This window comes from Aotus nancymaae, unplaced genomic scaffold, assembly GCF_030222135.1.
Source record: "Aotus nancymaae isolate 86718 unplaced genomic scaffold, 86718_ANA_hifiasm-v0.15.2.pri h1tg000006l, whole genome shotgun sequence".
Lineage (NCBI taxonomy): Eukaryota > Metazoa > Chordata > Mammalia > Primates > Aotidae > Aotus > Aotus nancymaae.
In genome coordinates this window covers 15557348-15571876 of record NW_026988417.1, presented here as the reverse complement: position 1 = coordinate 15571876, position 14529 = coordinate 15557348, and the positions used below count along the sequence as shown (strand labels likewise).

Genomic DNA, 14529 nt, shown 5'->3' with positions numbered 1-14529 from the left:
CAATGTTATTGTCAACTGTTTCAGTCTGTTTCTGTTGCTATAACAAAATATAGGAGACTTGGTAATTTATAAAGAAGAGAAATTTATTTCTCACAGTTTTGGAGGCTAGGAAGTTCGAGATCAAGACAACAGCAGGTTAGCTGTCTGATGAGGGCCTAGTATCTGCTTCCAACATGGGACCTTGCTGCGTCCTTTGGAAAGGTCAAACACCATGTCATCAAGTGACAATAAGGCAAAAAGAGCCTAGCTAGTTCCCTCCTCCAGCCTTTTTATAAGATACTAATCTCATCTGCCTTCATGGCCTAATCACCAGGTGCAGGTCCCAACTCTTAATGCTGTTGCGCTGGGCATTAAGTTTTAACATGAATTTTGTAGGAAACACAAACATTGCAACTGCAGCACTAATCCACATTAGACCAGAGTTATTATGTAACAGTCTCTAGACTGTTTTTCTTTTCCCATCTCAAAGCTTACTTGAATTGAGTTGTATGAGTCAGGCAGGGGGGCCTGTGAGAATCTGTGTAGCTCTCAAGGGAATATGCCCTCATCTGTTGTGGCTAGCAGGAGCTTGGGGAGGGTCTGGAATGTCTGTTCAGCTCTCTTGGTGTGGGGGTAGTGTTCACAGTCAGGCTCTGGCCCCATCCTACAATGACACACATTCTTTGATGTTTCCTGAACAGGCAGAGTGTAATCCTAGTCATGGGAATATAAGACATGAAGACAAAGATTTTGTCGTTGATGTTTACTGCTAGTTCTTGCCCCCAGAACAGTGCCCAGCATATAGTTAGAGTTCATAGTAAGCAATAAATTAATTAACAACCAGGAATTTGCTGACTGTTCCCTCTGTTTGAAACATATTTAGCCCAGAATTAAATGGCTCAATCCCGACATTTGGGTCTAGACCATTAGGCACTGGGGACAGTTCATCCTCTTCCCCAACTCTTGAAATAAAACATTTTCAGATATTTTATACTAATGTGTAAATGACTAACAGCAGTCTCATTTCATCCCATCCCAGCCACCTGACCTCTCTCAGAATCTGGAATTTCCCATCTCTTCTCTTGCATTCATGTTTTCAAACACCTAAAGTACTTCCACTTTACCCCCAAGATAGTCTTTCCAAAATCCAAAATCCAGCTCCAGTATTACCTTCCCTGTGAAGCTCAAGCCCAGATACTGCAGCAGTTCCTGCCTCCTCTCCTTGGTTTTTCATGTAGCTCTATGTAACCAGATATTTCTTCTCCAGAAATGAGCTCTACAAGGACGGGGTCCTGCAGATGGCAGTGCAAATGGGCAGCTTTGACCTGACTCAGTACAGGAGGCTTCTCAATCCTGTGACCTCTGCTGCCAGAACTCCTGGGTTCTAATCCAACATCCCCTCTTACCACCAGTAAGACCCCAACATGTGATTTAATCATACTATGCACTGAGTATTTTGCCAGAAAACAGGGATCCTAATTATTACACTTCAATAAGCATCAAGCACCACAGACCAATGGATAAAGCTATAAAGAGGGATTCTGAAATGGGTTGCATTAGGAAATAGACAGAAAGCTAGAAGTCATTCCTTAGTTTTTCCACTGATGTATGTGGACAACATTATGAGTTCACTTGGGATTATACACGAAGAAATCAAACAATGGTTGAAAACATTTCTGAAAACCATTCAGAGCTGTATTACCTTTGTTAATTCAGCAGTAAGTTCATCACGCTGCCTCATTCAGCTCAAGGACAGGTCTTTTCTGCTCATATGCACATAGCTGTGTGGGCCATGGAAGTATATAACGAGGCAGACAGCCTCTGAAAATCATATCCAGGAAAATGAATATACAGCAAACTCCAAAACAGAAAAAAACAAAAATTATAAAATCTGTTTAAATATTCCACTATACTCTCACAGCACAAAAGTTCATATCTTATGGGGAACTTAACAGCATACAGAGGGGTTTATGACATGACCTGCGCTGTTCTCTTAACCTAATTACCATTACATGTCTGTAATACCATGAGGAAGATATTGCAGAAGGAGCTCCAGAACTCTCCACATTACTACGGATCTACTGGCTGGTCCATTTCCTGATCCATCCGCTGGGCTGCCTTTAACGGAGTTTTGCTGCCTGGCGTATTTACACAACTAGGTTTAGCAGTGGTCAAGATCTGTGTCTGAGTTGAACTGGTGAGGGTGCTTTCTATGTCCTGGTTTGGCTCTGTGGTCTCTCCCATCTCCATTCAATATTCAGGAGTGGTCTCTGGGACCTCCATTAGCTCTGTAGGGGTGGTCTTTTCAATTTCCACCTGCTCTGTGGTAGTAATCCTTTTGGTCTTGATTGTCTCAGTGGGACTGGACTCTTCAGTTTGCTCTATGGGGTGGTATCTTTGGGGTGATTGGCTCTGTGGGGGTGGTCTTTGAGATCTTGATTGGCTCTGTAGGGATGGTCTTTTGGGGTCTTGATTGGCCCTGTGGGGGTGATCTCTTTTATCCTCAGTGATTTTGTGGAGAATAACTGTTGACTCTGGGTCTTCTATCTGGGGAAGCATGATTTGACCTTGGTTGGGTCCCTGTGAGTGGACTCTTTGACCTTATCCCACACTGTGAGAATAAGCTCCATGGCATAGTGGCTAGGTTTCTTATCCGTGATCAGAGTGGAATTCACAAGCTTGATACTGAATTCTGGATACTTCTGACAACATGCCCTGGTCACCAGGTTGGCCTTGGAGTTCTCACAGACGTGTTTCTTGTGACACAGGTTCTAGCTAATTTGTTTCCAGTAGACCATATTGTTGTCCAAACACCATAGGCACAGGCTGAATTGCCCACAGAGACACAAAAAAAACTCACTGTTCATTCAAACACACTCAACTTTGAGAGTGATGCCCTCCTCCTACTCAGTCACAGCCCATCTACAGTTGGCTTGGTCTTTGGTGACAAGGCTGCTGTGATTGGGAACTTGTATGGCAGGGTTTTTGTCACAATCTGGAGCTCTGGGGCTTTCCCAGAGGGACCTATTGATCCCCAGGCAGTATTCTGTTGTCTTCTTTACTCCATTTTTCCCCTCCACCAGGAGCATCTGAGAAGCCAGTAGGAGGAAGGAGAGCAGGGTGAGGCCATGGGTCCTCATGGCTGCAGCTGGGCAGACACCTGTTTGACAAAAGGCAGGTGAATCAGAGGAAGGCAGCAGTTAGGCTGTGCAGGATCGCAGCTTGGCCTCTCTCCACCTTGACGGGTCTCTGCCTAATTTAGGAGTAGACCAAGAACATTTCTGGCTCCCAAACAGCCTGTCTGCTCACATTTCCACTTGACTTGAGTCCTGAGTGTCACAAAACTACCACTCTTTGGAGCCTCACAAACTCTTATTTCTCATCTACTCACTCATGTACTCCTGCTTTTACTCACTCCTCACTCTCATTCACTCACTCAACAAGCATTTATTGAGTGCCTACCATTAATATTTGCCATGCACTAGACTAGGTGTTCAAGATACCACCGTGAATGAGCAAGCCTCAGGTTTTAAAGACCTTGGAGGCTACTCATTTGGAAACTTAAATATCATTAACCAGGGAGTCTGTCCTGTCTCTGTCTCAACTTGATCTTAGAGAAGTGACTCTCCCCTGGAGTTTCTATTTCTTTCCTTTTTTTTTTTTTTTTGAGACAGTCTTGCTCCTGTCACCCAGGCTGGAGTGCAATGTTGTGATCTCGGCTCACTGCAACCTCCACCTCTCGGGTTCAAGAAATTACCCCTCCTCAACCTCCCGAGTAGCTGGGATTGCAGGTACCCTTCAACACACCTGGCTAATTTTTCATATTTTTAGTAGAGACAGGGTTTCACCATGTTGGCCAGGCTGGTCTTGAACTCCTAACCTCAGGTGATCCACCTGCCTCAGCCTCCCAAAATGCTGGGATTACAGGTGTGAGCCACAGTGCCTGGCCCTCAGTTTCTTTATCATCTGGAAATCACAGTGTTGGATAAAATGATGACCAAGATCTCTTCTAGCTCCAATGTGCTAAATTTCTATCTCACAATCCCACATGGACTCAGATGACCACAAAATGAGAAAGGGCATGGTAAGACTCATGAAAGTGTCATAAAAGGTGATATTGACACAGGGTTGAACATGCATGGGGTTTGACACTGGAAGTGGATGGGGTCGTAGGGGTAGGAGGAGCATTTGGGGAGAAAGTAAGAGCCTCAGGAAAGGCATGAATATGAAGAAGTCGTCCAATTTGACTGGGTAAAGTGAACCCAGGGCATAAGGAAGACCCATAATCAGGCCAGGAGCAGTGGCTCACCCCTGTAATCCCAGCACTTTGGGAGGCCGATGCAGGTGGATCGCCTAAGGTCAAGAGTTCAAGACCAGCCTGGCCAACATAGTGAAACCCCGTCTCTACTAAAAATACAAAAATTAGCCCAGCGTGGTGGTGGCACCTGTAGTCCCAGCTACTCAGGAGCCTGAGGCATGAGAATTGCTTGAGCCTGGAAGGCAGAGGTTGCAGTGAGCTGAGATCGTGCCACTGCACTCCAGCCTGGGTGAGAGAGTGAGACTGAGTTTCAAAACAATAAAAAAAGAAGACCCATAATCAATGCTTTTTGAAAGAAATCATTGACTCAGTGACTTATGACTCAATGATGACTTGATAGAACTACTTAGCCTCTCTTATCTCCCATCTACTCATCCTCCCCGTCCTGACAAAAACAACACTTCATGTATGGTTGCTTCATGTATGGTTACTCAATGTTCACAGTGCTGAGTTACTAACATAAAGTGAAGCAAAAGAAATTTGGTTCATAATGGGTCTGAAACTTTGTTCTTTACAAAAGACATATTATTTATGTATGCATCAGATAGTAAGATACTTCCATTTAAAAAAAAAAGATGTGGACTTCAGTATATCTTGTCACCTCAATTTTCATAGATTTAGGGTATAAAAAGTTGTTCACTTCTTTCTTAAGTGGAGAGGGATCAATATTGTCAGACTTTCTGATTGTTTTAAGAGATGCTTCAAAATAAAGATGTGTTTATATGAAACTGGTTGACATGTAATCCAAGTTTCCTAAAAGCAGTGTCTTGATCTAACAGTGTACAGGTTAAAACTTATAACTGTGTTTGGATTTCATGTAAATCCACCTGTTTGAGAAATCCGTGGTCACAGCGACAGATGTTGACTGATTTACTCACACGCTCAGTCTCTGCATGAATCCGTCAGAAGCTGCCATTTCTGAAGCTCTGCACCTCTCTTAAAGTTGGTTCACCCAGGGGTCCATCCTCACTGTCCTTACAAACACCTCACTGAGGCCCTGACCTCTGCAAACAGGTGCTCTGGTGCAGTATTTTTTTTTTTGGAGAATTATTTGGACATAAAGGAGATAAAACTGCTTTTCTCAACAAGGGAGACATAAATCGGGGATTTCCTACAAAATGTGAAACTCTACTTGATCCTCGGGAGGCAAGCAGATTCTTTCTGGAGAAAGACTGTCAGAAGACAAAGCATATTTACAAGGAAACACACAGACTCTGTGGTCTTTCTGGGAAGTGCTTCTCTGAGATTTGCCGAGTGGCACTGCATACTCCCCACTGGCTCCTGTGGCCCTTCCCCTTCCTGTGACTCCCATCCCAGTGTCTGCCTTGGTCTTTCCCTTCTAGACTAGGGGGCACAGCATCTGAGCAGGCTGTGGGGCAGCTGCCTGCTTGGCCTATCCTGTCATCCACCCCTAGATACACACAGAGGGACACACATATACACAGACACATACACACACACACAAAGATATATATAGACATACAAAGACACATACACAAACACACACAGACACTGACACAGACACACAGAGACATACAAAGATATACATACACACATACACAGACACACACACAGAGACACACAGACACACACACACACACACACACACTGCAATCTGGCCACATTGAAACCCTGTCCCACCATTCTCAGACGCTCCGTGCCCATTCCCACTGTCTGCCTTTGCCTCTGCTGTTCCCTGCCCTTGGGCTCCCCTTCCCGTCCCTCTCCACCTGGCACACACCACCTCATCCTTCAAGGCCAGGCTCCAATTCCAGCCCCTCTCTGTTGGTATCATTGGCTCCTGATGCTCCCCAAGGCACCCCACACCTTCATGGATGTCCATGCCCCCATGTGTTTGTAAGGACAGTGAGGATGGACCCCTGGGTGAACCAACTTTAAGAGAGGTGCAGAGCTTCAGAAATGGCAGCTTCTGACGGATTCATGCAGAGACTGAGCGTGTGAGTAAATCAGTCAACATCTGTCGCTGTGACCATGGATTTCTCAAACAGGTGGATTTACATGAAATCCAAACACAGTTATAAGTTTTAACCTGTACACTGTTAGATCAATGCATGCTTCCTCCAAAGTGTGCCAGGCACTGTGCTAAGGCTGTTTCCCCACACTTTCTTCACATCTAGATGAGCTTAGGAAACGATGGCCTTTTCCAGTGCCCTGGGGAGACTGCAGAGGACACAGAACAGGATGTCCTTTTCCAGTGCCCTGGGGAGACTGCAGGTTCCTGCAGCTGCAGGCCTCTCCACCTCCCCATGCTCCCAGGACCAAGGGGATCTGTAACTCCTAGAGATGAATGTGTAAAGGCCCATTAGCTTTTATTTCATAAGAACCCTAACCTGGGGGAAAGTCTCCTCAGGTTCTCATGGGATGGATGGGAACTGAGGCTTACAGGGGCCAAATCCTTTGGCAAATGCTGCAGAGCTCAGAAAGCAGAGCCTGGGCTTGCCTGGGTCTATGGGCAATGACCCTCCCAGCAGAGTGTTTGGGGCATTGTCATATGGTTCTTAGATCTGAGTGTCTTTCTCCTGTAGATTTCGGAGAAAAGACAATCCCTCCGTCTTAGATACCTCCATCTTCCATTATCCATAGCACTTCCTGGTATATACTAAGTGACTTAGTCTAATTATTTTAATAATAGGTTAAGAATCTTGACTTTAACCAGTTTAAAGGGAAAAAAAAACATTTTCTGTCTCACTGTATATAAGAAGTGAGGATGGTTCAGATAAACATGGATCCAAATGTTCAGATAATCTCTGTGTGTGTGTGTGTGTGTGTGTGTGTGTCTCCCTGTCTCTGTGCCTCTCTCTCTCTCTCTCCGTGTAGCTCTGTGTGTGTGTGTCTATAGCTCTGTGTGTGTGTGTGTGTAGCTCTTCCTCCACATCTCTCTGTCTGTGTGTGTGTGTGTGTCTGTACCCCTGGCTCTGTGCATGTGTGTGTGTGTGTGTGTGTGTGTGTGTGTGCGTGCATGTGTGTGTGTGTCTGTAGCTCTGTCTCTCTCCACATCTCTGTGTGTGTCTCTCTCTGTTTCCCTCTCTCTCTCTCATACACTTTCCACTATCTAGTTTCATTCTCAAGCAGGTTCCTTCTATTTGCCAAAGAGAAGAACCTGACCTTTATCTCCCTAGCACTCACGTGAACTCTAAAGGGATCTCTCATTGCCCACCCTGGTACAATCACTGAGTCTGTCACAGGGAGCAGCGGCCAGGTGGTGGACAGCCGCCCAGAAACCCACAGAGTACGGGAGAGCAGTTCTCAACAGGAAAAGAAGCTTCTACTATCCACAGAAAAAGACTGATACACTTGCATACCTGCACTTCAGTAGTCACTCATTAGATAGGAACTAATCCAGATCATACACTACAAAAAAAATTCATAGCCATTAGCTAGTTGGCTATATTATTGAGAAAGACTTCCCTGGGGCTGGGTACCATTTAACTGATTCAGGAAGTTATTTCAAACTCATGGGACACTCTGTTGGAATCTAGTTACCTGAAGGAGAAGGTTTGTGATGGGAGAAGTAGGAGGAAGATTGCAAAGTCGAAGAGAGGTCTTAACTGCAAAGCTGAAGAGTTTATCTCACTGGCCAAAGATGACAATTTACCTAGATCACTTTCCCCTTCAGTGCCCCTGGAAGGATGCTTGGCACTCCCACAGGCCTGAATACAGTCTCAGAGGCCATTTCAACCCCAGCATCCAGAATACCAGCACGAAGAACACCTGTCCGCTGGTTCTGCTGTAGATGGGGGAAGAGCTTTTGATCATCATTCTTAAACAGAAGAGTGAGCGAACTTAACCCTTACAGCATCCTCAAGCTTTAAACAAGCCATTAAACATGCATCAGGAGTAAACTTCCATGGAAGGCTTTCCTTTCCTTCACATTTTGTTCTGGTTTAATAACCCTGGAGAAAAACAAGAACCAGTACCATCTAAAGCCCCAGGGTTGGATGTCTCCTCTTGGTCTGAGAAAGGATTTGTCTCTTACCAACCAACCCTAAAAGGGAGATGGAAAGAGAAGCAATGGCACAGAGACAGGGCTGGACAATCGGAGGAGGAAACTTCATGTCGTTATGACTCTTTTAGGGGCCTTGAAGCTGAGAAATATTCACCTAACAGAACTCACTTTATCCTTCCAGCAGATGGGTAAGACAGTTATTCCTATTTTACACTAAAGAAACTGAGATTTAAGATATTAAGCAATTTTCCTCCACGATATCTAGATAATGATGATGATGATGATGATACTGATAATAACTATCAGCAACACGGTGCTTCTCCATTCTAAGCACTGCTGTAAAAATGTGTCTCCCTTCATTTTTACAACAACCCAGCTATGATCTCCTTTCATTTAGAAAGGATAATACAGAAACAAAAGCACAGAGAGGATTAAAAAAACTTTGCTAGACAAGTTCTAAAGATTATAAGTCATTCTGTTAAAAAGACACATGCACACTTATGTTTACTGCAGCACTGTTCACAATAGCAAAGACTTGGAACCAACCCAAATGCCCATCAATGATAGACTGGATAAAGAAAACGTGGCACAGATACAGCATGGAATACTATGCAGCCATAAAAAAGGGTGAGTTCATGTCCTTTGCAGGGACATGGAGAAAGCTGGAAACCTCATTCTCAGCAAACTGACAGCAGAACAGAAAACCAAACACTGCATGTTCTCACTCATAAGTGGGTGTTGAACAATGAGAACACATGGTCACAGGGAGGGGAACATCACACACCAGGGCCTGTCGGGGGTGGGGGGTTAGGGGAGGGATAGCAGGGAGTGAGGGTTAGGGGAGGGATAGCATTAGGAGAAATACCTAATGTATATGATGGGTTGATGGGTGCAACAAACCACCATGGTACGTGTATACCTGTGTAAGAAATCTGTACGTTCTACACATGTACCCCAGAACTTAAAGTATAATAAAAAAAAAAAAGAAAGAAAAGAAAAACTTGCCAGACCAATTCCTTTGACCTGAAAATCAGATTCCTTGTCTCACAGGGTTGTGTCATGCTTAAGTGAGAGCTGTACAAAGTATTTAGCGTGTGTGCCTGACACACAATGAAATGAAAGAATTAAATAAAGATCACTTCTGTTATTTTTATTAAAATGAAGTAATGTATCACACGTTGAAAATCTCTCTTTTTCTTTATTTCCCTCTCATTCTTTACATTAAAAAAAAAAAAAACCTTAGAATCATTTTACATTTTCAGAAGAATTGCAAAGAATGTCCTGCACCACAGTCATCCAGGGTCCCCTATGTTAACCTCTGACATTACTATGGTGCATTTACAACAATTAATGAACCAATGTTGATAACTTGTTATTAAACTCCATACTTTATTCAGATTTTATTAGTTTATACCTAATGTCCTTTCGATTTATTTATTTATTTTTTTTCAGATGGAGTCTCTCTCTGTCGCCCAGAGTGGAGTGTAGTGGCATGATCTTGGCTCACTGTACCCTCCACCTCCCTAGTTCAAGTGATTTTCCTGCCTCAGCCTCCTGAGTAGCTGGGATTACAGGCACACGTTACCACACCTGGCTAATTTCTGTATTTTTAGTAGAGACGGGGTTTCACCATGTTGGTCAGGCTGGTCTTGAACTCCTGACCTTATGATCCACCCACCTCAGCCTCCCAAAGTGCTGGGATTACAGGCATGAGCCACCGCACCTGGCCACCAGTCGTCTTTTTGATTATTAATGGACTATAATTTTTGCAGCAATTTTATGTTCACAGCAACATTGAGCGGAAAGTACAGACGGTTCCCTGTGTCCCCTGCTCCCTCCCAGCCACAGCCTCCCCTACTATCAACATCCACACCAGGTGGGACATTTGTTACAGTCAATTAACCTACACTAATACATTATGATCGCCAAAAGTCCTGGTTTCAAGCCTTGGTGCTAAACATTCTGTGGGTTTTGAAAAATGTATAATGACATGTATCCACCACAATAGTACCAAACAGAATACTGTCACTGTCCCAAAATCCTCTGTTCTGCTTATTCGCTCCTTTCTTCCTCCTTACTCCTGGCAACCACTTATCTTTGTCCTGTTTTGCCTTTTCCAGAATGTCAGATAGTTGGAATCATACAATACATAGCCTTTTCAAACTGGCTTCTTTAATTTAACATTTAAGGATTCTTCATATCTTTTCATGACTTGGTAGCTCATTTTTTTAAAATCGCTGAATAATAGTATATTATTGGATAGTATTATTAGATACGATTATGAATACTATCCACTATTATTGCATAGTATTAATAGTATTATATGGATGCACCACAGTTTTGCTTCCAAATTTTGGCGATTATGAATCAAATTGCTAGAAAAATATATGTATAAGGTTTTACATGGATGTAAGTTTTTAATTCATTTACAAAAACTGCCCAAAAGCAAAACATGATTGCTGGATCATATGATAAGAATCAGTTTGGTTTTTAGGAAATGTCCAAACTGTCCTGCAAAGTGGCTGTATGATTTTGCATTCCCACCAGGCGTAAATGAGAGTTCACGCAGGACCACACCTTTCTCAGCATTTAGTGTTGTTGGTGTTTTGAGTTTTGGCCAGTCTAATAGGTAAATGGTGGCATCTCATTTTCATTTTAATTAACAATTCCCTAATGACATGTGATGTTGAGCACCTTTTCTTATGCTTATTTACCATCTGCATATCTTCTTTGGGGAGATGTCTGTTCAGATAGTTTGCTGATTTTTTTTATTACATTGTCTTTATTGTTGTTGAGTTTTATGAGTTATTTACTTAATTTTATTACCAACCCTTTAATAGGTATGTGTCTTACAAGGATTTTACTCTGTCTGTGATTTGTCATTTCATTCTCTTGTTGTCTTTCACAGATCAGAAGTTTTTAATTTTAATGAAGCCCAATTATCAATTTTTTCTTTCATGGATTGTGCTGTTGTATTTAAAATCTCATCACCAAACCCAAGGTCACCTTGATTTCTTCCTGTTATCTTCCAGGAGTTTTATAGTTTTGCATTTTACATTTAGGTCTATGATCCATTTTGAGGGTGATTCCATTTTAACTTCTCTTTTAGTGGTTGCCCTGATTTCAGTAACACACATTCACAATTAATAATAGCTCTACATCACTTAGTGAGTAATGCAAATATCTTATAACAAAGTGTTACCAATTCCTCCTGCCTGTCTCTTGTGACTTTGCTGTCATTCATTTCACTTATCCATATATGCTAATATCACCAATACATTGATACTATTGCTGCTTCAAACTGACAGTTATCTTTTAGATGGATTAGGAATAGGAAATACGAAAAATTTTATTTCACCTTCATCTATTCCTTCTGTCAGTCTTCCTTCCTTTATGTAGATCCAAGTTACGACCTGTATCATTTTTCTTCTCCCTGCAGAATATATTTTAACACTTATTGCAAGACAGTTCTGCTAATAATGAATTTCCTATCTTTGTCTAAGAAATTCTTTATTCCTCCTTTCATTTTTCACCAATTGTAGATTGGAGGATTTTTCTTTCAACACTTTAAATATGTCATTGTACTCTCTCCTTCCTTGCACACTTTCTGATGAGATGTCTGATGTAAATCTTATCCTCACTTCTACTACACATGAGGTGCTTTTTTCCCCTGACTTCTTTCAAGATTTTCTCTATATCTGCGCTTTTCTGCAGTTTGAATATGATATGCCTAAGTGTAGACTTTTTGATATTTATCCTGCTTGATAGTCTCTGAGCTTTCTGGATCTGTAGTTTGATGTCTGTCATTAATTTTGGAAAGTTCTTGGACATTATTACTTTATATATATTTTCTGCTCTATTCTTTCTTTTCCATCTTGCATTTCCACTACACAGAAATTATAAAATTATACCTATTGTCACTGCTCCACATTCTCTTGTAGCTGTGGCTGCTGACAGTTCAGATTCCTCTAGTGTCATTCTTTTTGTCTTACCTCTTGACTTTGGCCTTCCCAGTATGCTCTTCCTCAGAGAGAGTGTCTTGCAGTTCTTTCAGCTGCAATCCACCATGATACTGCATCCCTGTTGGTGGGGTCACCAGGTATCAGGGAGAGAGGGCATCTTACCATCTTCTGATTAAAACTCAGACTTTTATTGCGCCTGAGTCTTGGGATTATGATCTTCACAAGAGTTTCTTCCATGATATAGATGTCCCTACTGCCCCTGAGCATCCCTCCCTGTCCACGTCATTCCAAATGACTATGAATTTTCCTCCCCTCAGGTGGGACAGGAAAGCCAACGGGATCTGAAGTGGGGAGGAATTTCCTCCTTCCAGCTAGAATAAGTTTCTGACAAAGTTATTTTTAGGAGAGCTGCCCTACTTCATCAAGTAGTCTCTGAGCTTATTCCACAATAGTTACTCTCCCTTTCCACTGCCAGAGCCTCCAGGAGGTTTTCTTAGCTTCTGCATCATGAGAACTTGATGTGGCTCCTAGAGGAAAAGCCCATTGAAAGTTTGGAGACCTCCACCAGTTTCCCACTCTCACATTGGTCTTGCATCTCAGGCAACTCATTTAAATGACTATTTAGATATTCATCTGTTTATGACTCTAGTAGTTTCCCTCCAGGTAAGCAAGTCTCTGGATGCCTGTCTCTCTATAGTGTAAGTTGGCAGCTTGTTCTATAGTCACACTTCTCTGATGATTCCAGGAAAAGTCATTGATTTTCACTTTGTCCAGCTTTTCTTTTAAAGATAGGACTGATGACTTCCAAGCTGTTTACATGCTTGAGACAAAACTCCCTACTTAATGTTTTCAAAATGTGCTTTTCCATTTTAATGGATTCTATTGGACGTTCCTTATCCACAGAAATTTTCGTGAGTCTTATTTTGTTGTATTTAGTGATTGCTGCGACTCTGAAAGGTTTTTTTTGGAGACAGAGTTTCACTCTTGTTGCCCAGGCTAGGGTGCAGTGGTGCTATCTCAGATCACTGCAACCTCCACCACCCTGATTCAAGCAATTCTCCTGCCTCAGCCTCCCAAGTAGCTGGGATTACATACATGCACCACCACACCAGCTAATTTTTGTATTTTTAGCAGAGACAGGGTTTCACCATGTTGGTCAGGTTGGTGTTGAACTCCTGACTCAGGTGATCCGACCACTTCGGCCTCCTAAAGTGCTAGGATTACAGGCATGTGCTACTGCACCCGGCCGACTCAGAAAGTTCTAAGCAGTAGACTTTTTCTAGCTCTACAAAGAAATAACCTTAGAGCCACTGGCCTCCAGCCAGACCACATACCTTTTGTTTCCTGGCCTGGAATTCTTCCACGCTGCCGCCCACTCCCTTTTGGAACCCACAGAGCACTTATATGCAACATGCATCCTGGAAGTAAAAGACAGTGGGACCAGGGGACCATCTTTGACTAATGGAAGGAAAGAGGCTGATGAATAAATGTTTTTCCCTTTCATCTCCCAGGGACATAGGATTTCAAAAGGCGCTCAGAAGATCCCGGCAAGACCAAACTCCCACCCCCTGCAGCAGTGGCCAGTTTAACAATTCATTCTTGTATCTACTTCCTGATCTACTCCCCAATTTCTGCTCCCTGAAATCATTTTCCAGAGGAAAAGCCTACATGAGAACTTCTGTCTTGGGCTCTGCTTTTAGAGAACTCAGGCTAAGACATAAGATTATTTAAAAGAAAATAACATGTCCATAAATGGATAAAAGCAGCCGTTTGCTGTTACAAAGATGAATCCTTCCTTCCATGACTTTCCAAAACTTCTTTGCCTGTCAAAATACATTCCTCTTAGCTCATTCTTCTCATTCTTCTGCATTTTGATAGCACATTATCAGTTGCATAAAATTATCTGTTCTTACGTAACTTCCTCTATATTTTGAGAAATTTAGAAGATAAGAAAAGCAAACAATGCCATTAGGGACTACTGCTTACACTCTTATGTTAAGAAAAGATTAGCAGAGTTAGGGAAGCAGTACTCAAAGGTGGTTTATGGACTATTTATTGGTCTACAAACTGCTTTTTTAGTCTACAAACACTTAATAAGCTTGCTCCAAATGTAAATCAACTAAATCACTATATACAAATTATGACTGACTTTAAAAACTGACTTTTTCAATGAAGAAAGCAAAGTATCAATTTACATTCCTGTGTCAGACTCCTGATCTCATGAAGTACTGTCTCTTTAAGTAACACTGGATTACAGGATTAGAGTTATCAAAGTACTAACAGGGACATTTCTTAGTAGGCAC

General features: G+C 42.4%; 1 long non-coding RNA gene across 1 annotated transcript in view; it reads right to left on the bottom strand.

The window, feature by feature from the left end:
* Window positions 1–2880: 2880 nt before the first annotated feature.
* Window positions 2881–14529, bottom strand: part of LOC105730920 (uncharacterized) — a 64596-nt gene continuing 52947 nt past the window's right edge. The window contains exon 4 of the long non-coding RNA XR_001110599.2: window positions 2881–3139. This is a non-coding gene — a long non-coding RNA (uncharacterized LOC105730920). The remainder of the gene's footprint in view (window positions 3140–14529) is intronic.